This window comes from Canis lupus, chromosome 37 (assembly GCF_048164855.1).
Source record: "Canis lupus baileyi chromosome 37, mCanLup2.hap1, whole genome shotgun sequence".
NCBI classification, from domain to species: domain Eukaryota; kingdom Metazoa; phylum Chordata; class Mammalia; order Carnivora; family Canidae; genus Canis; species Canis lupus.
The window spans coordinates 1,635,609-1,656,180 of record NC_132874.1 but is presented as its reverse complement, the minus strand read 5'-3'; the positions used below and the strand labels follow the sequence as shown (position 1 = coordinate 1,656,180).

The following is a 20,572-nucleotide window of genomic DNA, read 5'->3' as shown; positions in this document are numbered from 1 at the left end:
TGAAACCATCTGGGCCTGGGGCAGCTGAGGCCTGACTCTGACAAGTCTAACTGCCCCCGGGGGCATGAACCTCTGTGGCTTCTGGCTTCCGCTGAATCAGCCTTAGTAATGATGAAGTTTTGGAATATCGGTGAGGTTTGGTGGGGTGAAGTCCAGAGCCCACGACCAAGAAAAAATTCTTGAGACATCTTTGGAGCAAAATGGTGGTTTTATTAAAGCACGGGGACGAGACCAGGGGACAGGGCCCGTGGGCAGGAAGAGCTGAGGGGAGGCTGGTTATATACGTGGGAGTTGGGAGGGGTTTGAGGAGAGCTTGTTCTCTAAGGAATTTTGGAAGCAAGGTTCCCAGGACCTTGAGGGGGGCAGCTGTTGTTGGGAAAGGTCACTTATTACCTTCTGATAAAACCTGAGTCATGAGACCCTTCAGATGGATACTGGTTGGCCATGTGCTTGGGGGATGATCGCCAGAATGTATCTTGGAGGTTTAGAGATGAAGGAAATTTCTAAAGGAATTTTTATATGTTCAAGTAGACTTACAGGCTCCTGAGGTCGGGCTAGGATTGCCTTCTGCCCTTAGCAAAGTATGAACATTGAGGCAGTTGAGTCTGTAGAGGAAGGTCCCTCTGCCTGTTTCAAGGGCTTGTCACTTTGCTGCCACTGGCTCGTGCCTTGTCCTCAGCTAGCCCTCATCGATAATGCCTGTTGTCCTCGAAAACTACCAGTTTTGTCCAAGTTCTCAATTTTGGTGTTAAATTAGACAAAGAACTCTTTGATGATTTTTAAAAATTTCTTCTAAGAAATTTTGTATGTTGTAATTCCCAGTTTTACGTTCTTATTTTTAATAACTGAATTATCTATTTTTTTAAATACATATTTTATCTTTTTATATGTTATCTATGTATTTTTCTCTTCTTTTCTTTTTCCTAAAAATAATCTTTGGGATCACATTTTATCCTTTTTAAATTTTGTTTTCAACTATTTTAATTCCTTTCTGATGCCTGCCTCAGTTCTTTCATTGTTCTTTTCCCAAAATTGTGTCTCAAACACTTATTTTATTTCTTCTTGTTTCATGATGTGAAATTTCTAGGTTCTGAGCCTACATTTACCTGTAACTAAAAGTGACCAAAACACACCTGCAGGATGTCTAGAATAATGTCTCTCTTATCTCAAAATCAATTTTATTTCATCTATATAGTACCATCCATGAAAACATGCTGAACAACGAGACAGATCTCACCTAGTTATAATTTATTTATTCTGGGATGGTCATCTCCCTACGTGGTCCAACCATCCCCCCCGCTCCTGGTTTGACCCTTTAGCCAGTTATTTGGCCCAAAGGGGATACTCAGTAGATTTACTGAGAAAGTACTAACTTTTCAAATGGTTGGATCTCTCACTTGCATTTCCAGATGCTGGGGACACTCACACAAGGTGTTCATAAGATTATATTTTAACTGCACTTAATGTCACTGGAGACACATGATCTGGTTTCTGCCCCCTTCCCCCACCTCAACCCCACCCTGTTGGTCATGTGCTTTCTTTCTGTATTTTGAAGTTTGGTAACTATGAGAATGTATCTCTGTTTTGGTGGATTTGATATCTGTTTTTCCCGGAAGATGGTTTTCTTTATGCACATTCACAAATATTTTTATTGAGATTTTATTTCTTGTTTCACTTAATTTTTTTTCTACTTCAGACACTGGTTGCTGACTTTCTTTAGATCTCCGTTGCCTTTTATGTGTTTGTCTTTTTCCTTTGGAGTCTATGAAACTTTCACTCAGCTTGTTTTGTCATGGATTTGGTTTGGGGGAACAGGGGGTCAGACTCCTCTGCTTGTTGCTTCTCCTCTGTTAATGCTGTAAGATGATCTTTACAGCTCACTTTTTTGTCTTTGCACTACAATCATCATTGTCATTCAGTTCTGTTAAATTCATTTTGTTTCTGCAGCCAGAGCATAATAAGCATGTGACCCAGCTGCCACCCACCGGATTCACCCACTTCAGGCTTCCATCCAGGAGCTGTGGACAAAGAAAAGCACATTGTGCAAGACATCCGTGCTGCTGAGAGTGTCAGAAAATGGGTTTCTTTCTCAGAAAAACTTCATCCTGAAGTCCCACAGTAACGACTGGGGAGCTGTTCTCTAGGGTGATTTGGGGTGTTCGTGGTTATATAGCCTCTGTGCCGGGTCCTCTGACCTTCTCAGGCATTCTTGGATTCTTTGGTGAATTTCTTACCTACTTACTGCAGAGCTGGGTTTGGCCATATATGGCTAAGAACTCTGATAGATACAATGAGTCTTTGAAGTGTTGTTTAAAGTGCCCTAACAGGGGCAAACTAACTTGTCAGTTTTAGGCTGTTTTTCTGATAGGGGTGAAATTGGTTAGTTTGAGGTTGTCAGAGAGAATTAGTTTTAGGACCATATTTCTCCACCAGTCCTGCCTCTCCCTACTTCCACCCTCATCATCCTTATGAGGAAGGAGAGAGAGGAGGAAGGAGAGGAGGTGAGCAGAGAGAGACTGAGAGAGGGAGGAGAGAACAGAGTGACCGAGAAAGAAAGAGACACACACACACACACACACACAGAGACAATCTTAGGGTTCTCTTGGTCTTGTACATGCCGCTGCTCTCTCCCCAGTGCTGGAGGGGGCTATAGTCATTCTGGGCATCTTTTTTGGTAACTGACCCACATTTCTGTGTTATTTTCCATCGTTCTTTGTGACCTGCCAAGGTATTCTAGGGGGTTATTCTGGATAATTCTACCTCAAAGATTCTCTTAACTTTATCCTGCAGAGAGGATGGGAAAAGAGTGAGGTTTGGCAGTTCTTTCATCTTGTGGGAAGTACACCTTATTGGTGATGGGGGAGATGGGTTTGCAGTCTAGAAGGATATTGTATAAGTTTTTCCTGGGCTGCAGCCCCCATGTGCCCCTGCCAATCTACCTGTTTCCAAATTGGAGAATACTAATGACTGTTTTCAGGTTTTGCCTAATAAACCCATTCTATGAAGTACCCTGGGGGTGTGTACAGAGAGAACCTGGCCTTTGGCTTTATTTTTTTTTTTTTTTTTTATTTTTTTTTTGGCCTTTGGCTTTAATTCTTGAACTTGTCTTTTGCATTGGTGCTCTAAAATTATTCATTCTTTGGGTGACGCTTTTAAAACGGATGTATAACTTTAGCCTTTTTTCCAGTTGAGCACGAGAAATCCATATTTTTTTCCTTATTTTTATTTGTTTCCTTAGATTAAGAGACAGGAAGCATCTATGATTATTATAACCAACTAGGAATTTTTTGTTGTTGTTGTTGCTGTTGTTTTTTAATATGGGTTTCTGGGATCTATCCCAAACCAATAAACTCAATCTCAGGGGGTGGGAACTATTCATGGGTATGGTTTTAGGCAATTTTCCAGTTCTTCCGAGGTTGAGAACCGAGGTTCTAAAAAATACGGAGTGAAAGGTGTTGGAGAGTTTTATGCTCCAGAAGCACATAGCAGCCAGTTCCTGAGATGTTTAAAATGCTATTTCAGGGGCACCTGGGTTGCTCAGTCAGTTGAGCCACTGACTTTTTTTTTTTTTTTTTAATAATTTATTTGACAGAGGGAGAGAGAGAGAGAGAAAGAATACAAGCAGGGGACCACAGAGGGAGAAGAAGCAGACTCTACTGAGCAGAAAGTGTGACATGGGGCTCAATCCTAGGGCCTCGGGATCATAACCCAAGCCAAAGGCAGATGCCTAACCAACTGAGCCACCTAGGCACTCCAAGCCACTACCTCTTGATTTAAGCTCATATCATGATCTCGGGGTCCTGAGATTGAGCCCCAACTTTGGGCTCCATGCTCAACAAGGAGTTTGCTTTGAGGATTTCTCTCCTTTTCCCTCTACCCCTACCCCCCTCATGCTTGTTCTCTCTCTAAAACGAATAAATAGATCTTTAAAATGCTATTTCAGCATTTTCATGTTATTAGTATGGTTTTAGAGATCTGTGGAGAGAAAATACACTACAGGTAAATGGCATTTTCCTCAGGTTATAAAGAGACATCATTTTTCTCAAGTGGCACATGGAGCCCAGCCATATCAGATTCTTTCCAGAGCAGAATGATGAGAGCCTGGAATCATAGATTCTTCAGAATCATCTTTTTGAGACAGAATTTGAGCATTCTCTATAGTTCTGTCTGAGATGACTTTAATAGGACATTTCAGTCATTACCAAAACTCCACCGTTTTCTTGAAAATTAGGTTAAAGATCCAGTGGTTTCCCTGTATTTGGATCACTATCACATAGGAAAGGGAAAAAGTTTTCCCTGACTGTCTTAGGGTCCCTGACTGGGTCTGAAAATTAGAGTCACAAAGACAGATTATCAAGAGGAAAGCATAAATGTTTACTCGATAAAAGGTTTAAGTGAGATGGGAGCCTTCATAAGGAAATGAAACCCTGAGGGAGTGGTTAAAGCTGAGTATTTTCATGCTCAGTTTGACGAAGATTGGATGGTTGTGGAGAAATATGATACAAAGGGTACAAGGTAAGTTCTAGTAAACCAGGAGGAACTGTTTGTTTGGATTCTTCTTGGAGTCCCTTTGTCTTTGGACATAAGGATACTCCTTTTCTCAGGGTACCTCTCACACAAGTTTTATGACCTGCTTGGGCGGAGAAGGGCAGGGGGTGAGTCACAGTGATCTTCCTGCTTCTCACATTTTCTCAAACTCTTTCAGCTTAAAATATTTAATTTGCCCAGGTGCCATATTTTGGAGTAGCATGTTCTGAATCCCATCAATTACAAAAATATGTTTATTTCTATATTATTGCCCCTCCCATTCAAAACATAATATTATATACTATCTCCCAAACTCCTGCCAGTCATTCATAATTGTCAATTCCATCATAGTTTCTAGCAATCAGGAAATCAAGAGGGTACAGAAGATGCCTTCACAATGGGATATTTTTTGGAGGATTTCAGAAAGGGGCTATTTAATAAAGGTGTGGGCAGGCTGGGGAAGGATGGAGTAGAAGGCTACTGGTATCAGCTGCTTAGCACCCCGAGGGCCTGAAGGAGGGAGGAAAGGAGCTGCTATTGGACTATGGAAAGGTCCACTCTGATGAACTAGACAGAGTTGACCCCCAGAAAAGAACGCAGAAAAAATGAACCCTCCAACCTCTGTGTGCTCTCTCATTCTGGTCTCCTTCTAGTGCTCGCATAATTAAATTCCAGCTGAAGTCAGAGGGCAGGGAGCCCATGATGTAGTCCAAACAGACCAGGCTTCCATGGAAGTGCAGACAGAGGTCAGAAGATGGTTATTATTTTTTAACATGAATTATTCCAAGTTTTTAGCTTTCTCCTTTTTCCTCCATGAACATGATTTCATGCTTTAATGCCTATATTATGTCACAGACTTGTCTTCTCTGATGAAAGGCAGTTTAATAGCCAGTTATACTGGGAGTGACGTCAAGTTTTCATCCCTTAAGAACAAGCATTCCATAGATATTGATTCTTCTCTAGCTCCAGACTTCAAACACCCACCATGAGTGTTGTTATGAGATTTGCATAAATCACTTAGAACAGTGCCTGGCCACTGGTAAGCTCTAGACCAGGGGCCATTGCTATGGCTGTTAATTAGATGGGATGACCTCTAGAAGTTCAGGCCAACTTGGTCTCTCTCCCTAGGACTGCATGCTGAGGATGTTGGAGGGAATTCTCTTTTTTTTTTTATAATAAATTTATTTTTATTGGTGTTCAGTTTACCAACATACAGAATAACACCCAGTGCTCATCCCGTCAAGTGCCCCCCTCAGTGCCTGTCACCCATTCACCCCCACCCCCCACCCTCCTCCCCTTCCACTACCCCTAGTTTGTTTCCCAGAGTTAGGAGTCTTTATGTTCTGTCTCCCTTTCTGATATTTCCCACACACTTCTTCTCCCTTCCCTTATATTCCCTTTCACTATTATTTATATTCCCCAGATGAATGAGACCATAAATGTTTGTCCTTCTCTGATTGACTTACTTCACTCAGCATAATACCCTCCAGTTCCATCCACATCGAAGCAAATGGTGGGTATTTGTCGTTTCTAATGGCTGAGGAATATTCCATTGTATACATAAACCACATCTTCTTTATCCATTCATCTTCCGATGGACACCGAGGCTCCTTCCACAGTTTGGCTATTGTGGACATTGCTGCTATGAACATCGGGGTGCAGGTGTCCCGGCGTTTTCACTGCATCTGTATCTTTGGGGTAAATCCCCAACAGTGCAATTGCTGGGTCTGGAGGGAATTCTCTGCTGAGGTGGTCATCTGCCAAGAAGCTTATGGTGCTTCTCCCTGCTCCTCATGTTCAGGTGTTAATACACAGGGAATGATAGGCGTACAGCAGTGCAACAGACACCGAGGCACCTTCTCTCTCCTCGCTGACTTTTTCGTATGTCTGGAAGGAGAAGCCTGGACGCTGCTCTATTACCTGCAGTCCTGTGTGTGAGGCATTATGTGGTCAAGAATAGGCAGGCTATTCCCCTCTTTAGACAATTTTCCTTCTACTTCATGAGAATTATTCCATAAAAGCCCAGATGTGCGTGTATGTGCGCGTGTGGGTATGTGTACTCTGAAAGCTGCAATTTCCCCAGGCAAAATCAAATACTCAAGCAAACAAAAAAGCGCACACAACTGGCCTTTCTAATGAGAGGCCCCAGGAGGGGAAGAGGGTCACGGGTGGGCACGGCGTCGCAGAGGTACACTATCTGCATGGAACCTGCAGGATCGAAACAGGTGGAGGAGCGGAGGTGGGGGTAGGGCTCACGGCCTTGGCCGCCGTTGCAGGCCGCACAATTGATGGGTCATTACGACTCTAGCAAGTTTCCTGCAAGAGACGCCGGGGCAGAGGGCTCCGACCTGGGACGCGGTTTTCGGGCGGCCTCGGGAGGCCCTGGGGAAGGGGGTGCGCAGCCTGCGGGTTGCGCGGCCTGGGGACGCGCGGGGCCAGGGCTGGCGGATTGGGCTGCTCGGGGTCCCGGGTGCAGTGGAAGCATCCGCGAGCAGCCGGCTGGGCGCCGGGAGGCCGCGCCTCGGCCAAATGGCTCGGGTCTTCCACGGGCATCGTTCCCTTCTCGCAGGGAAGGCGGGAAGGAGCGGGAGTCCGCGCGCCCTCCCTCCTCGGCGGCAGCTCGGGGCTCCCCAAGGCGGCGCGGGCCTGGGTCCCCGGAGGCGTAGAGGACGAGGCGCCTCCCTCTTCCAGGAGGGAGCGAGGCGCCCGGACCGCGCGGGCTGGCTGGGAGCGCTCGCGGCGGCGCGGGCGAGCGGCAGGGGCGGGGGGCGGCCTCGGGGCTCGGCGCGCTCCCGGAGGCGGCTCGCGGACGGCGCGGCCAGCCCGAGGCTCTGTAGAGCGCGCGCCGGCCCTCCGGAGAAAGCATGCTCCAGTGGCGCAATCGGTTAGCGCGCGGTACTTATACAGCAGTATATGTGCGGGTGATGCCGAGGTTGTGAGTTCGAGCCTCACCTGGAGCATGTTTTCTTCCCTTCGCGATTTCAGATTCCTTTTCTACGAATGCATTTTGCCCTCCCCTCCAAAGAAAAAGGATTTTTTTTATTTTCCACGCTGAGCCCGCGGATGTTCCCACGATGAAGGAGGACATTTGAGAGTTTTCGAACGGGAAGAAACCACAGACCAGAAGGAAGCAAATGGAATTACCCAAGCAGGTTCTCCTTCTCCTCCTCCGACCTTACAGCCGTGCACAGCTTCCAAGGAAGCCCCCCTCATCCTTTCCCCTCTCCTTTCTTCAAGAAATCCTGAGCTCGCTGGGAACTGAGCCGGCGAGCGGAGAGCCTGGGTCCTGCGCTCTGCGGCTTCGTGCGCTCCCGGGGCGCAGCTTTGTAGGGGAGCCCCCCTCCCCGCCCTCACCCCCACCTCCCTCCCCCCACCCCCACCCCTACCCCCGCAGCACCACCACCTCGGCCGGGAAGGAGAAGCTTTGCTCTGATGCCACAAGCCGCGTTGAGGTTGCTGAATTCCACCTGTGAAGTCTTATGTGATTTGAGCCACATAATCCAGCCTCCAGCAGTGAACATCGGCCCAGGAGGGGGGTGGGTGCTGGGTTTGTATCTTTCTTCGTCAGAAAATAAACAACATTCATTCTGACGCTACCTCCGAAATAAATGACTCAAGGTTATTCTGCTTCCTTCCATTCTCTCACTGGATTTATTTTATTTTTTATTTTTATTTTTTTTCTCACTGGATTTATTCTGTCTCTGGGGCCCTCCTCTGTTCCTTAAATATGATATTCCCGACAGTTCCGTGTCCAGCTTTCCTCTTGGCTAATGATCTACGTATTCTTTGTATTCCATGCGTGCCCCTAATTACAGCCCCTCTGCAGATACTGATGACTGAATTATTTCTCTCCCACCCCGTTCTCCCATTTGAACCCAGAGCCAGGCATCCTGCTGACCAGCTGCGCTTTTCTGACCGAAATCCCCGCGGGGCTGTCCCATCAACATGTGAGAAAATCATCTAGCCTAAATCCACTCCCTCTCCTGTGCTCTTTCTCACAAATGCAGTTACCTAGCAAATATGCAGCGCCTACTTTTCTTGCCAGGTCCATCCTAGATGTCGAGACTGCATAAAAAGATGAAGCCTCTGTGCTCTGGATGCTAAGTTCTAGTAGGGAGAAATCCACAGTGACCAATAAAAAGTGAATATACAAGTAGATGAAGTTTTATAGAGAAAAATAAAACGGGATGGGAGGCAGAGGAGATACCAGGATATGTGATGGGAGTGCAGTTACATGCAGGGTTGTTTGGATGGCCTCTCCGGGCAAGTGGCATTAGGCAGAGGCGGGGAGGTCAGAAGAAAGTCTTGGATACACACAGTGATGGGGTTCCTCAGGGTCAGGCAGAGGGAGGAACAAACACAAAGGCTTAGCTGGGGGTGTGGCCCCAGAAGCAGAGTCAGAGAAGAATGAAGAAAAGAGCTCAGGCCAGCATATTTTTCAACAGAAGAGACTCTTCCATAATTTTAAAAAAGCTAATACCTGATGCAATGACCACACAATGTTTGAGGAAACAGTGTGAAAGTAGAACAGCCAGGGGATGGAAGTGTCCCCGGGGGTTACAGCTGTTTGCTCTCCCAGCCTATCAAAGGCTGGGCTGTCTCTTGATTTTACGACTCTGATCACACCAACTTCTGTGGAGTTGTTCAAAACAGAAAACAATGAGGGAGTTTTCTTTCTAATGTCTCCTTTTTAGTAAGATTTTCACCAAGTTAGTGGCTTAAAATAGCACAAAATTGTTGTCTTGCAGTTCTACAGGCCAGAAGTCTAAAGGGGCTTTCACTGCACTGAAATCAGGCTGCTGGCTGGGCTGTGGTCTTCTGGAAGCTCTGGGGGAGAGCTTTCCTTGCCTGTTCCACCTGCTACAGCCTGCCCACATTCCTTGGCTCTTAGCCACCTTCCATCTCCAAAGCCAGCAAGTGAATGACTTTGATCTTTGCTTCTGTTGTCACATCTTTTCTGACTCTAATACCTCTTTTCCACCTTTTAAGGACTCTATGGTTATATCGGACCCTCTGGATAACCAAGAATGATCTCCATATTTTAAGATCCTGAACTTTTTATTTATTTATTTTAATTTAAATATTTTATTTACTTATTTGAGAGAGAGTGAGATACAGCATGAGCAGAGTGAGGGAGCAGATTCCTTGTTGAGCAGGGATTACCCCCTGCCTCCCCGCAATGACTCAGATGCTCAATCCCAGGACTCCAGGATCATGATCTGGACAGAAGGCAGACACTTAACCCATGGAGCCACCCAGATGCCTAAACTTAAGCACATCTGCAGAATCCCTTTTGTCATGTGAAGCAGCACATTCCCAGGTTTGGGGCTTGTCATGTGGACATCCTTGAGGATCCCCTACTTTGCCAGAGTATTCACAAAGCATGTGTTTACTCCACCAGGTTCAAGATGAGAACAAGACAGTCCTCCTAGAGTTTCCTCCTTCCCTCTGTAGTCCATCCTTTCTTGCACACCTGTTCCTGGCCACCATTGATCTGCTGTCCATTGCTATCATGTTGCCTTTTCTAGAATTTTGTGTACATGGGACTATACAGTTTGTGGGCCTTTTTGTGTGTTAGACTTCTTTTACTTAGTATAATGCTGTGCCAATCTGTGGCAGAGATTCATTTTGGATTCTTGGCTTCTTCTCTCTGCTCCCCATATTTACCTGTTACTGAGTTTTCTTGATTCTCTCTTACCTCCTAATGTCTCGCAAGATTTCCTTGCTCACAGTCCATATCCCTAAAGGCCTCTATGCCTTGAGAAATACCCTCATTTGCCCTGGCTCATTTCTCTCTCTTTGCATACACTTCTCCACTGGTGACCATGCAGCTGCACCTCCCGGCTTCTCCTGTGAGCTTTGCCTGCTCTACCAGGTCCATGATGTGTTAGCTTGGGCCTCTCTTAGCTTCACTCCCTCCCTTATGGGATCTTCTGCTCCTGGGGGGGACAGGGGGAACAAGGACTGTATTTTAAGTGCTTTTGTTTCTTTTTTACCCCACTCAATTCCTGATTCTGAGTAGATTTTACCTCTCAGTGAACTGTCCACTGTCATGGAGCTCTCTGCTCCTTTGCTCCCTCTGTCTCCCCCACAACCCCTTAGGATGAGAGTTTCTTTTGATTTATTGGCTTAATTCATTTATTTTAGCAAAATGAAGGTTAAACGTAGATACTAAGAGATAAACAATATTAACAAGAGTGTTTTGTTTTGTCTTGCAGTTTCTTTCACTAAAGAATATGAAGATGAAGTCACAGGTTAGAGAAGGGATTTGGCAGGGTGGAAAAAAAAAGCATGAGTAGCTGTGGCCAATTTGATTCCTTTCTCTACCTACAAGGCTCTTATCATCTGGTCTACACAACAGATTCCTGCTCATTCATCACAGCTCAGAAAAAAAATCTGATGGTTTTTTCTTTCTTACTAATAGAGAATTTGCAACACTAAATTCACATTTATCTCATTGTAAAAAAGATGTATTTATATACACAACCATCTTTCCTACTAGTTCACTTATCAAGGACAAGTTTTTAAACTTTTAATTATGTGGTCCATTATGAAAATTCTCAGAAATATTCATAGAGTCTCAAAACAGTATAGTAGCGTCAACTCAGAATTTTGGGGAGAGAAGAGGAAGATAACAAAGGAAGGAGGAAAAATTGAAGTGGTTTGGATGGGAATGATGAGGAGGAAAAAAGGTGTTTCTTTTGGTTGTTCCAGGTGAAAATACTGAATATTTCAAACACTACAACTCAGGGCTTTTCTAGAGTTGACATATACTTCTGCCAAATGAAGATTCATATACATGATCAGCTGATAAGTAGAATTGGTAATGAGTCTGTCTTAGAGTCCGCGTAGAGTCCTCTCCCCAAGAACTCACACTGCCATCAGAAAGGGCCAGAGATTCTACTTTTTTTTTTCCAGAAATTCTACTTTAAAGATTTCCCTCTTCATATGTGTCCAATAAATTTTTTAAAAATATTTTATTTACTTTAAAGATTTTATTTATTTATTCATGAGAGACACACAGACAGAGGCAGAGACACAGGCAGAGGGAGAAGCAGGCTCCACGCAGGGATCACCATATGGGACTTGATCCCAGGACCAGGATCATGCCCTGAGCTGAAGGCAGACACTCAACTACTGAGCCACCCAGGTGTCCCAAAAATATTTTATTTATTAGAGAGAGAGACAGAGAACAGGGAGGCAGAAGGAGAAAGAGAGAGAGAATTCCAAGCAGACTCCACGCTGAGCAGAGCTAGACATGGGGCTCGATCCTAGGACCCTGAGATCAGGACCTAAGGAAAACCAAGAGTCCAGCACTTAACCAATGCTTAACCAACACATCAGCCTGTGTCTAATCATTTTTTAAAACTATTTATGGAATGGCAGAATTTTAAATTGTTGAATAAGAAACTTTTCTAACAATTTTGACCTTTTGGGTCTAACAATTTTGACTATTTGTTTATTTGTCCCCAGTTTCCATTTCTATTTCTGGTGCAAACTGAAAAGATCCATGTCCTTATAAAGCTCTGAAGTGATTTTATCCATTACATAAATATGCCTTACTTTTGTGTCTTTCATCACATCCAAATTATATTTCATATAATAATTTTGCTAATTTTAACTTTTTGTTTTTTGCCTAGATAATCTATTCCTCTGGTTCCAAATATTTGTAGATATAAAGGTCCTCCCTAGTCCTATCTCCGTGCCACTCAATTCCCCCCTGAATGGGTCATTGCTTTGTATTGTCCTCTCAAATTTAACAAGCTTTTTAAAACATTTTAAAGAGAAAGAAAAGAGTTTAATTTAAGCCCAAGTTAGGTGAGCCACACAGGATACACAATCTTCACAAAGAAGAGAGTGTTCCAGGGAGGGAACATTTGGTACAGGGTTATATATGTTTTCTACATTTTAAAAAATTACAGAATCATCATGGTGAAGAGCATTCCAGAAAGTTACAGACTTCATCTCATGTTTTTAGTATGTGTGAGGCTGTATGGCTTTAATGGGAACCAGGGAGGTTTTTAAATTTTTCTTATCTTTATGCTTGGAAAGCTCTTCTTTGGTTATTATTTTTAATGAAGCAGGTATACAATATGTGGTCAGGGCAGAAATAGAGGTTTTGCTGAGTCATTTTAACCTTGGTAAATGTTAGAGTATAGCTTCCCCGGGAGCCCAGGAGAATGGTCCACAAATATGAAAAGTTGAAAATTTCCTTTGTTTTATCAATGTTGTTAGTTTCTTCCAAAAATAGAATTATTGGGATGCCTGGGTGGCTCAGTGGGTGAGCGTCCGCCTTCTGCTCAGAGTGTAGCCCTGGGGCCCTGGGATCAAGTCCCACATTAGGCTCCCTGCATGGAGCCTGCTTCTCCCTCTGCCTATGTCTCTGCCTCTTTCTCTGTGTCTCTCGTGAATAAATAAATAAAATTTTAAAAAATAGAATTATCTATATTCTCTTCTTTGCCAGACACCATTCTGGGTGAGTGTATGGAGAGGAACCCATCCCAATTCATGTGGTGAAAAATTGGACTGTGCCCAAAGTGAGGTTTGGCCTTTGCTTCAGCTCCTGGGAAATGATTTATGTCATACCTAATAGTAGGATATATTTTTGGGGTGGGTCTGGCCACATATTGTAGTCGTGTTGGAGATACCAACCATGTGATTACAGGTGAGGGCTTTGTGACTCTACCAGTCAGCCTGGCACATGGGTGATCGATTGCTTATGATAATGAAGCCCCCAATAAAAACTCTGGACATGGAAGCTTAGGTGAAGTTCCTGAGCTGACAATACCCTGTATTGTCATACATCGATGCCAGGAGGGTAGCTTAACTAGAGGACAACAGAAGTTTCATTTTGAATCTGCCCTATGTGTATTTTCTTTTGGCTGATTTAAGTCTGTGTCTTTTCCCTGTAGTAAGCTGTACCCAGTGAGTAGAATAGCTTTGATGAGCTCTGTGACTACTTCTAGCAAATTATCAAACCCAAAGGCATTTTGGGGAATCCTCAAAACTTGCAAATAGTGCCAGAAGGGAGGGAAGTCTAGGGGACAGTGCCCTCATACTTTGCTGTTTGACTAACTCCAGGTAGAGGGCTAAACATCTTTTCTTTTCCTTTTTTTTAAAAATATTTTATTTATTTATTCATGGGAGACACAAAGAAAGAGGCACAGACATAGAGGGAAAAGCAGGTTCCCCACAGAGAGCCTGATGCCAGACTCTATGCAGGACTCCATGCAGGACTCGATCCCCGAACCTGCCCCCTCTCCCCCAGGATCACGACCTGAGTGGAAGGCAGACACTCAACTGCTGAGCCACCCAGGTGTCCCCTAAACATTCTGATTTGACAATGTTTCTCATGAAACTGATCAATATAGCAAATAAATTTAATTATTTCTAACACCTCTCCTTTTATAATATTAAAGAGCAAGTCTTTGCTGATTTCCTAGAAGCTCCCTGGGAAATCCCAGCTGCTTTTAGGTATGAATGACATTAGGATTTGATTTGAGGAGGAAATCCTTACCAAGCTACCACAGATGAATGTCAGGAGCATCTGGATCAGGCACTGGGCTCACTGTAGGATCCCACCAGAAAAGGAGCACAGGAGGCTTGGGAGGACTCAGTGTCTGGGTGGATGAGACAGTGTTCCAGCTGGACTTTTACTTCTGTATGACTCAGGACACCAAATTGTCAAAGACAAAACCAGATAGATGAGAACATAAACTTTATTTAGGCTCTTGCAAAGGGGAGAGCACTCCAGATCGAAGGATCAGTGTCCTCTGCTGGGTAGTTTGCCTTAGACTTTACAGGAAATAGAACACAACTTCCAGATGAAGTATTTGGAATTGTTTTGCACTGGAGAAACTTTGATCAGATGAATGGGAAGTGTCCATTTGTATATCTAGCCACTTTCAAGGGGGTTGCTACAGAAAGAGTTAACATCGCAGCCCTGAGACTGTTCTCCTTAGAAAGGCCTACTTGCAAGGTTGGCCCTTCGTTGGCACCTGGGAACTAAGAACTTTTTTTTTTTTAAGATTTTATTTATTTATTAGAGAGAGCACAAAGAGGGGGAAGAGGGCGAAAGAAGCAGGCTCCCCATGAACAGGGAGTCCAATGCCTGGCTCAGTCCCAGGATTCCTGGGATCATGATTGAGCTGAAAGCAGATGCTTAGCCCACTGAGCCACCCAGGCACCCCTGGGAATTAAGATTTTAAGAAGAGAGTTCCAAGATGACAGGAATGGCTTGCTGTGCCTAAGCTGTTCACGGAAACCATACAGTTCGTGCTGAACATCTGTTTTCTTTCTGCATCTGGAGTTTTGATATATGCTAGGCAGCCTCCCCTAAATATCTTGGGAAGCAAGTCTTTAGTCAACTTCCCTGGTGGACATTGTTCATGTGTTGTCACAATTCTTGGTTGAAGGAATTAAGCCCCTCCTGTGTGACCTGTACCTACTTTCCGCCAGACTTTCCCCTATGACCCTTTTCCCTTTGCTGACTCTGTTCTGTATTCTTTTGCTATAATAAAGAATAGCTGTGAAGACAACTATATGCTAAGTCCACTGAGTCCTTCTGGAATCATTGAACCAGGAGAAACAGAGACAAACAGGTTTCATCTTAGCTAATCACTAATGTGACAAAGACCAAGAACTCAGCTGGGAGTGACAGTGTTTGGCCTTATCTGCAGGTTTGAGCAAAGAAGGAATGATTTGTGTTTGACCTTGTCCATACCTAAATACTATAACATTTTGCATTATACAGGAGGAATATACTGCGAATAGCTCATATAATTTTTGATATAGGATATGCTAAATTATTAATTTTTTCGATTATCCAAATAATAGCCCCATAATGTAAAATATCTTTAAAAATACAGAGAAACACAAAAAATATCTTTTCTCCTCCCTTTGATAATAAAATAATATCATTGTCATAAAAAAATACAAGTTAAAAATCACAAAGAACCTCCACTACATCATGGCCTGAATAACCAAAATTAAAATGGCTGATGATATCCTGTGTTGGCTAGTCTGTGAAGTGACCAGAAGCCTCATACATCGATGTTAATAGTGTACATTAATATGTTCATTTTGGAAAATGGTTTAGCAACCTCTAATAAAGTCAAACATACATATATCCTATGCCCCAGCAATTTCATTCATTTATCTCTGTATCTCTGTATCTACCTATGTATGTATCTATTTATCTGATAGTTGAGCACTTATGTTCACCTAAAACTATGCACAAGAAGGTTCCACAATTTTTGTAACCTAGAACTGGAAATCAAATTCCCATCAGCATTAGAATGAACAAGTACATTGTGGTATTACCAAATGGAAGTTGATGAAAGGAAGAAACTGTTTTCACAGATTAAAAACACAGATGAATCTCAAAGACAATATTGAGCTACAGAAGTCAGATAGAAGAATGCAGATTCAAGTTGATTTAATGTATATGAAGCTACAAAATAAATGACAGCACATATAATGAGAATTCAGATCAGTGGCTAACTTTGGGAGTATAGCAAAGGAGAGGGATCCTAAGGAAACTGACATGGTCACACAGCGATGTAAACTTGTAGAAATCATCAAGCTGTGCACTTAAGACTTGCGTACTTTACTGTATGTAATTTATACCTCAATAGAACGACAGGGAAAAGGAATAAAAATAACTTTTAAAAGAATAAAAATTTGAGGTCCAAACTAGAATTTATTCCAAATGACGTTGTCTTGAATTCTTCTAGCAGGAAGCTCTGAATCACCACAGCCCTATGGCAGTCTAATTCATATCCTAAGAAACCATATATAAAATTTTCTTTAACCTGTTTGTTACTGTTGTTGTTGTTCTTCCTATAATACTCAGGAAACTTCGAATATGTTTCCCGTTGTCTAATTTTTATGTTGGTACAATTATTTTTGAAATGGGCAAAATGTTACATTTGCAGAAAACAAGACTTTATTTATTTTTCCTGAAATGTAGCATACAAAAAAGAAAATAGGCTGTTCAGAGAAGTTATTTCAAGAGTAATTGACAAGAAATGTTCCCCAGGGTTAGCTGAGGTAGCTCAGTTGAGAGAGCGTTAGCCTGAAGATCTAAAGGTCCCCCCCTCCCCCCTCAGCGGGTGCCCACAATCCTTTTGCAAACGTAGTTTACCTTCCGGTTTACTGACTGGCTGCGTAAACCGTGAAGACCCACCCATACCAAATGTCAATCCCCTTCAAAAAAGTTGAGGCCACAGTGCTATTTATGTAGAAAGGAGCTACAGACTTTTAACCGCATCATGGAAAGAAAGGGCTTTTGTAAATTCTTTGGCAAAATGCAATTCTACTGCTTCCAGCAATTCCTTGAGATAAAGAAAGTAAACTTCTCCAGTGCCTTTTTCAGAGCACTTAGGTGTTATTAAATGCATTTATAAGTATCACACATGGGCATTTTCAATTCTTCACTTAATTACCTCTCTTTCTTCACTTAGTGTTCAGCCTTACAGATCCTTACATTATTGTCAGCACTTTGAATCCTGTAAAGTCTTGCTTATATACAGCATTTTGGTGATTTTCAGCTGTGGGGAAAGGCCTAGTGTGTCATTCTACTGTGATGAAAGGCAAGAATGATAGCATAAACATAAACTGAATTTTAGTAGCATTTATTAAGATATGTGATGATGTATATATACATATGTATATGCTATAAAATGTAATAAGAATTGTTAATATTGAATTATTATTTTTCCTGAAACAGTGTTGGATAATTAATAGACTCTAATCTGGATTATACCATACATAATTTGAAATTCTCTTACAAGACATTTGCGGCGGATGTTCCCTTGTGTATTGCCAATGATGGCAGGTGGAGATATTAAAGGTATGCTTGACTATGTATAGAATATTTGGGGGAGGATAAACAAGAAACCAGGTGCTCCGGTGGCCTCCGAGGAGGATTTGGGGGTAGCTGGAGTCTAAAATCAATGAAGATTCACTCTGTACTATTGTATAATGTTAAAGGTCAAATCTTTTAATGAGCCCCTCTTTTGATCAAGAATCACTACAAGTAATGTTCATGCTCAATATTTCTTTCGAAAGCAGCCTACAGAAAAATACAGTTATTGGATCTCGGTCCCTCAGTCTGAAGGCGGGGGTGGAGTGAGGACAACAGAGCTACATCGTAGGTTCTGGCAACTGGCAAGTTGCTGGTTTTTCAGGACAGCGAGGCCCGGGAGCTCATGGTCCTACCTGAAACCCTAGGGCGAAGTCGTTAAAGTCAGGGAGGTCGGCCACGCGGGAACTCCGCTGGTCCGGAGGAGGAGGGAGTCCGAGCAATCCTTTTGGGGTTGAGAGGTACAGAAAGCAAGCGAAGTGCGCCGCAGTGGCTTTGCCTGCGGACCTCGGGGTCGGTGACACGGTTGGGGATGAGCTGAGCGCGACCGGCTCCGAGAGCGCCCTTTCCTGGGGTGGCCCTGCACCTGGGACCGGAACCTCGGAGGACCGGGGGAATGTTAAGGGGGAAACCTCGCTGGCCTCGCGCCTTGGACCTTGAACATTCCGGAGTGGACACTGGAGGCTCAAGCTTCTCTCCTGCGCCGTCGTCGGCTTCTAAACCAACAAAAGTCATTACTTGCTGATTCCCTTAGCTCCAAAGATTCGCTGAAAATTTTACTAGGCTTGAGTCAGCAAGAAAGTTGGAAAGATGAACCACGCCAGGAACGCGTGGAGGGGCGCGTCCTGAAGCGCCGCAGGTGCCGCCCCCCCTGCCGTCGGTGGTGCAGCTGGTAAGCTTCCTGCGCAGCGCAGAGCGCACCTGCCCGACTCGGGCCTCCCCGCCCAGGGCCGGGGTCCCTCCGCTCGCACCCCGCAACCTGAGTGACGCATAGAACTTGCAGTTGGGTGAGAACTTTACCACTCGGCCGGCGCCGCCGCCACCTGGTCCTCTGCAAACCTCCGCGACCCTTTTCTGCCACCCCCAAACAGAACTACGAGTTACCCCAACTTAGAGTGTGGCTGGTGCTGCGGAGGTGTGTGTGGGGGGGTGTGGGGGGGGCGGTACAGCGCGGGACCGCAATGCTGATGACGTCATGCAGGTGTCTGCGAGTCTTCCGCCACGCGAGTCACCCCGTCCTTTCCTGCACCGCTCCTCTTCGTTTCCTCGCCTTGAACGTACCGACTTTAATGGGTCATCACGTTAGGAGTCCAGGAAGAGACGTGTGCCATATGTGATCCAGTGCTGCAGACATGCTTCTAAAAAGGGAGACCCCCTTCACCAACAACTGGAAATCCGACCGCAGGGCACTCTTCGCCAATAGACTAGACTCAGCCCCTGCACAAAAGTTCCTTCGTGGGTTTTTTGCTCCATATCCGAAGAACTGAATGAATGTAGACTCATTACAGTCTGTGAATATGGTTTGAAGTTCTCCTTAGAAGGAAGAAGAGAAGAAATTCTCCCTTAGTTTTAGACAAACAAAAATGTAGAGGAACATTAGTTTTTTAAAGGGCTGGTTTGCAGGTGGCCGGTTAGCTCAGTTGGTGAGAGCGTGGTGCTAATAACGCCAAGGTCGCGGGTTCGATCCCCGTACGGGCCACATGAAGTGCTGTTTTGGCCTCCTGCCTGCCCAACCCAGACTACCTATGACCCCAAATCACACCGCTCAGAATGGAGAATTCAGACATTCTCCTTCTCAATGAAAAGGGGATGTATTTTCTTCTCGCTTTGCTTGTTTTTAATACAAAGTAACACACCTGCGAGGAAGTCTTTACCGAAGAAACGAGGGAGTAACGTGGAAGCCAGGCGGTCGTATTTTAGCAAAGAGGGCATTGAGAAGAGTTTTCGAAATATGCCTGCTTAGTTTATAGTGAAAGTCAGGAGACAGTATTATTGGGGCGCGTCAAAGAAGTTCCAGTAGAGAAAGAAAAGGAGGCATACGCTGCCAGTGAGGGGTAGGCCGGAGCAGCGGGGCACGGGCTGTGTTCCCGTCTGGTCTGTGCTCGGTTCCTCCCTCCCATCGCGAACCCTCCCTCCCCGTTACCTGTGCTGACACCGCACCGAGTGCGCCGCGCAAGGCTGCGCACCTTTTTCTGGTTTGGTCTCCGTACCCGAAGGGCGCACGCGATGACTGCAGTTCACCTGCGATGCACGCCGACTAGACAAGCTACACATTCGGAGGCCGGGCCACATAGGAACACGATCTTTTGGGTTGGTTTGAGGAATATTCCCCACTTGGCAGTCTCTACGCACGCCCTCGACGCACTAGAGGAGGCAGGTCTGTTCCGAGAGGCATCCCTAAAACTGCCACCTCCCAGATCTTCCTTACACTCCCGTCTTTTCCCTGGTTGTTTACCTTTGCAAAACAAGGGATCCCTGTGGGTTCTCTGTCCCCCGAGGGCCTCTGCCCCGATGGAAGCTCGGCCGGGCACGTGGGGGACACGTAGGGGAGGAGTGGCCACCGCGGCCTTCAGGATCAAGCTGGCCGCTCGCTCCAATGTTCCCGCAGCTGGACTTTCCTTGACTGCACATTTCCCCGGGGGATGTCTGTCATCTTTCTCTTTGCTGGTGGCGAGGGAGGAGCTACGCAGGAGAGACCTCTGCAGTGAGGACTCTCTGCAACAGGAAAAAAATATCTACGGAGAAGATACTGGAAGAAAAGTTTTTGGTAATTTTTCTTAAGAGCTTCTTTGATTTTCAAACCTTCCTTCAAATGGTCATTGTCAGCCAATCTCCTATCCCTACTTCAAGAAGAGATAAAAGAAGAAAATCTTAGAGGATCGTTGCTTTGACGCTTCTGACGTCTCTTTTGGACTCGACTGACAGCTGATGTAGGAGAGCATCCCTGAAAGTGAAAGATCAGGCCCAGGAAACTGTGTTCGAAGGACTTTAATGATTGCTTCAATGGTTTGTTAAAAAAAAAAAAAAAAAAAAAAAGTACCTAGAAAGTGGGAAAAGAAAAACAAGGTCAGCGAGCCAGCCAGGAGTCGAACCTAGAATCTTCTGATCCGTAGTCAGATGCGTTATCCATTGCGCCACTGGCCCACACCCGCTGTGATGCTGTCAATACTAGTATTTTCC

At 44.6% G+C, this 20,572-nt stretch overlaps 3 non-coding genes across 3 annotated transcripts; 2 read left to right on the top strand and 1 right to left on the bottom strand.

Annotated features, from left to right (window-relative positions):
• The first annotated feature begins 7,393 nt into the window (after positions 1–7,393).
• Positions 7,394–7,487, top strand: TRNAI-UAU (transfer RNA isoleucine (anticodon UAU)). Its single transcript has 2 exons — positions 7,394–7,431; positions 7,452–7,487. It is a non-coding gene; the product is annotated as a tRNA-Ile (tRNA).
• An 11,530-nt stretch (positions 7,488–19,017) lies between these two features.
• On the top strand, positions 19,018–19,091 carry TRNAI-AAU (transfer RNA isoleucine (anticodon AAU)). Its single transcript has one exon. It is a non-coding gene; the product is annotated as a tRNA-Ile (tRNA).
• Positions 19,092–20,463: 1,372 nt separating this feature from the next.
• Positions 20,464–20,536, bottom strand: TRNAR-ACG (transfer RNA arginine (anticodon ACG)). The gene has a single exon. It is a non-coding gene; the product is annotated as a tRNA-Arg (tRNA).
• Positions 20,537–20,572: the final 36 nt, after the last annotated feature.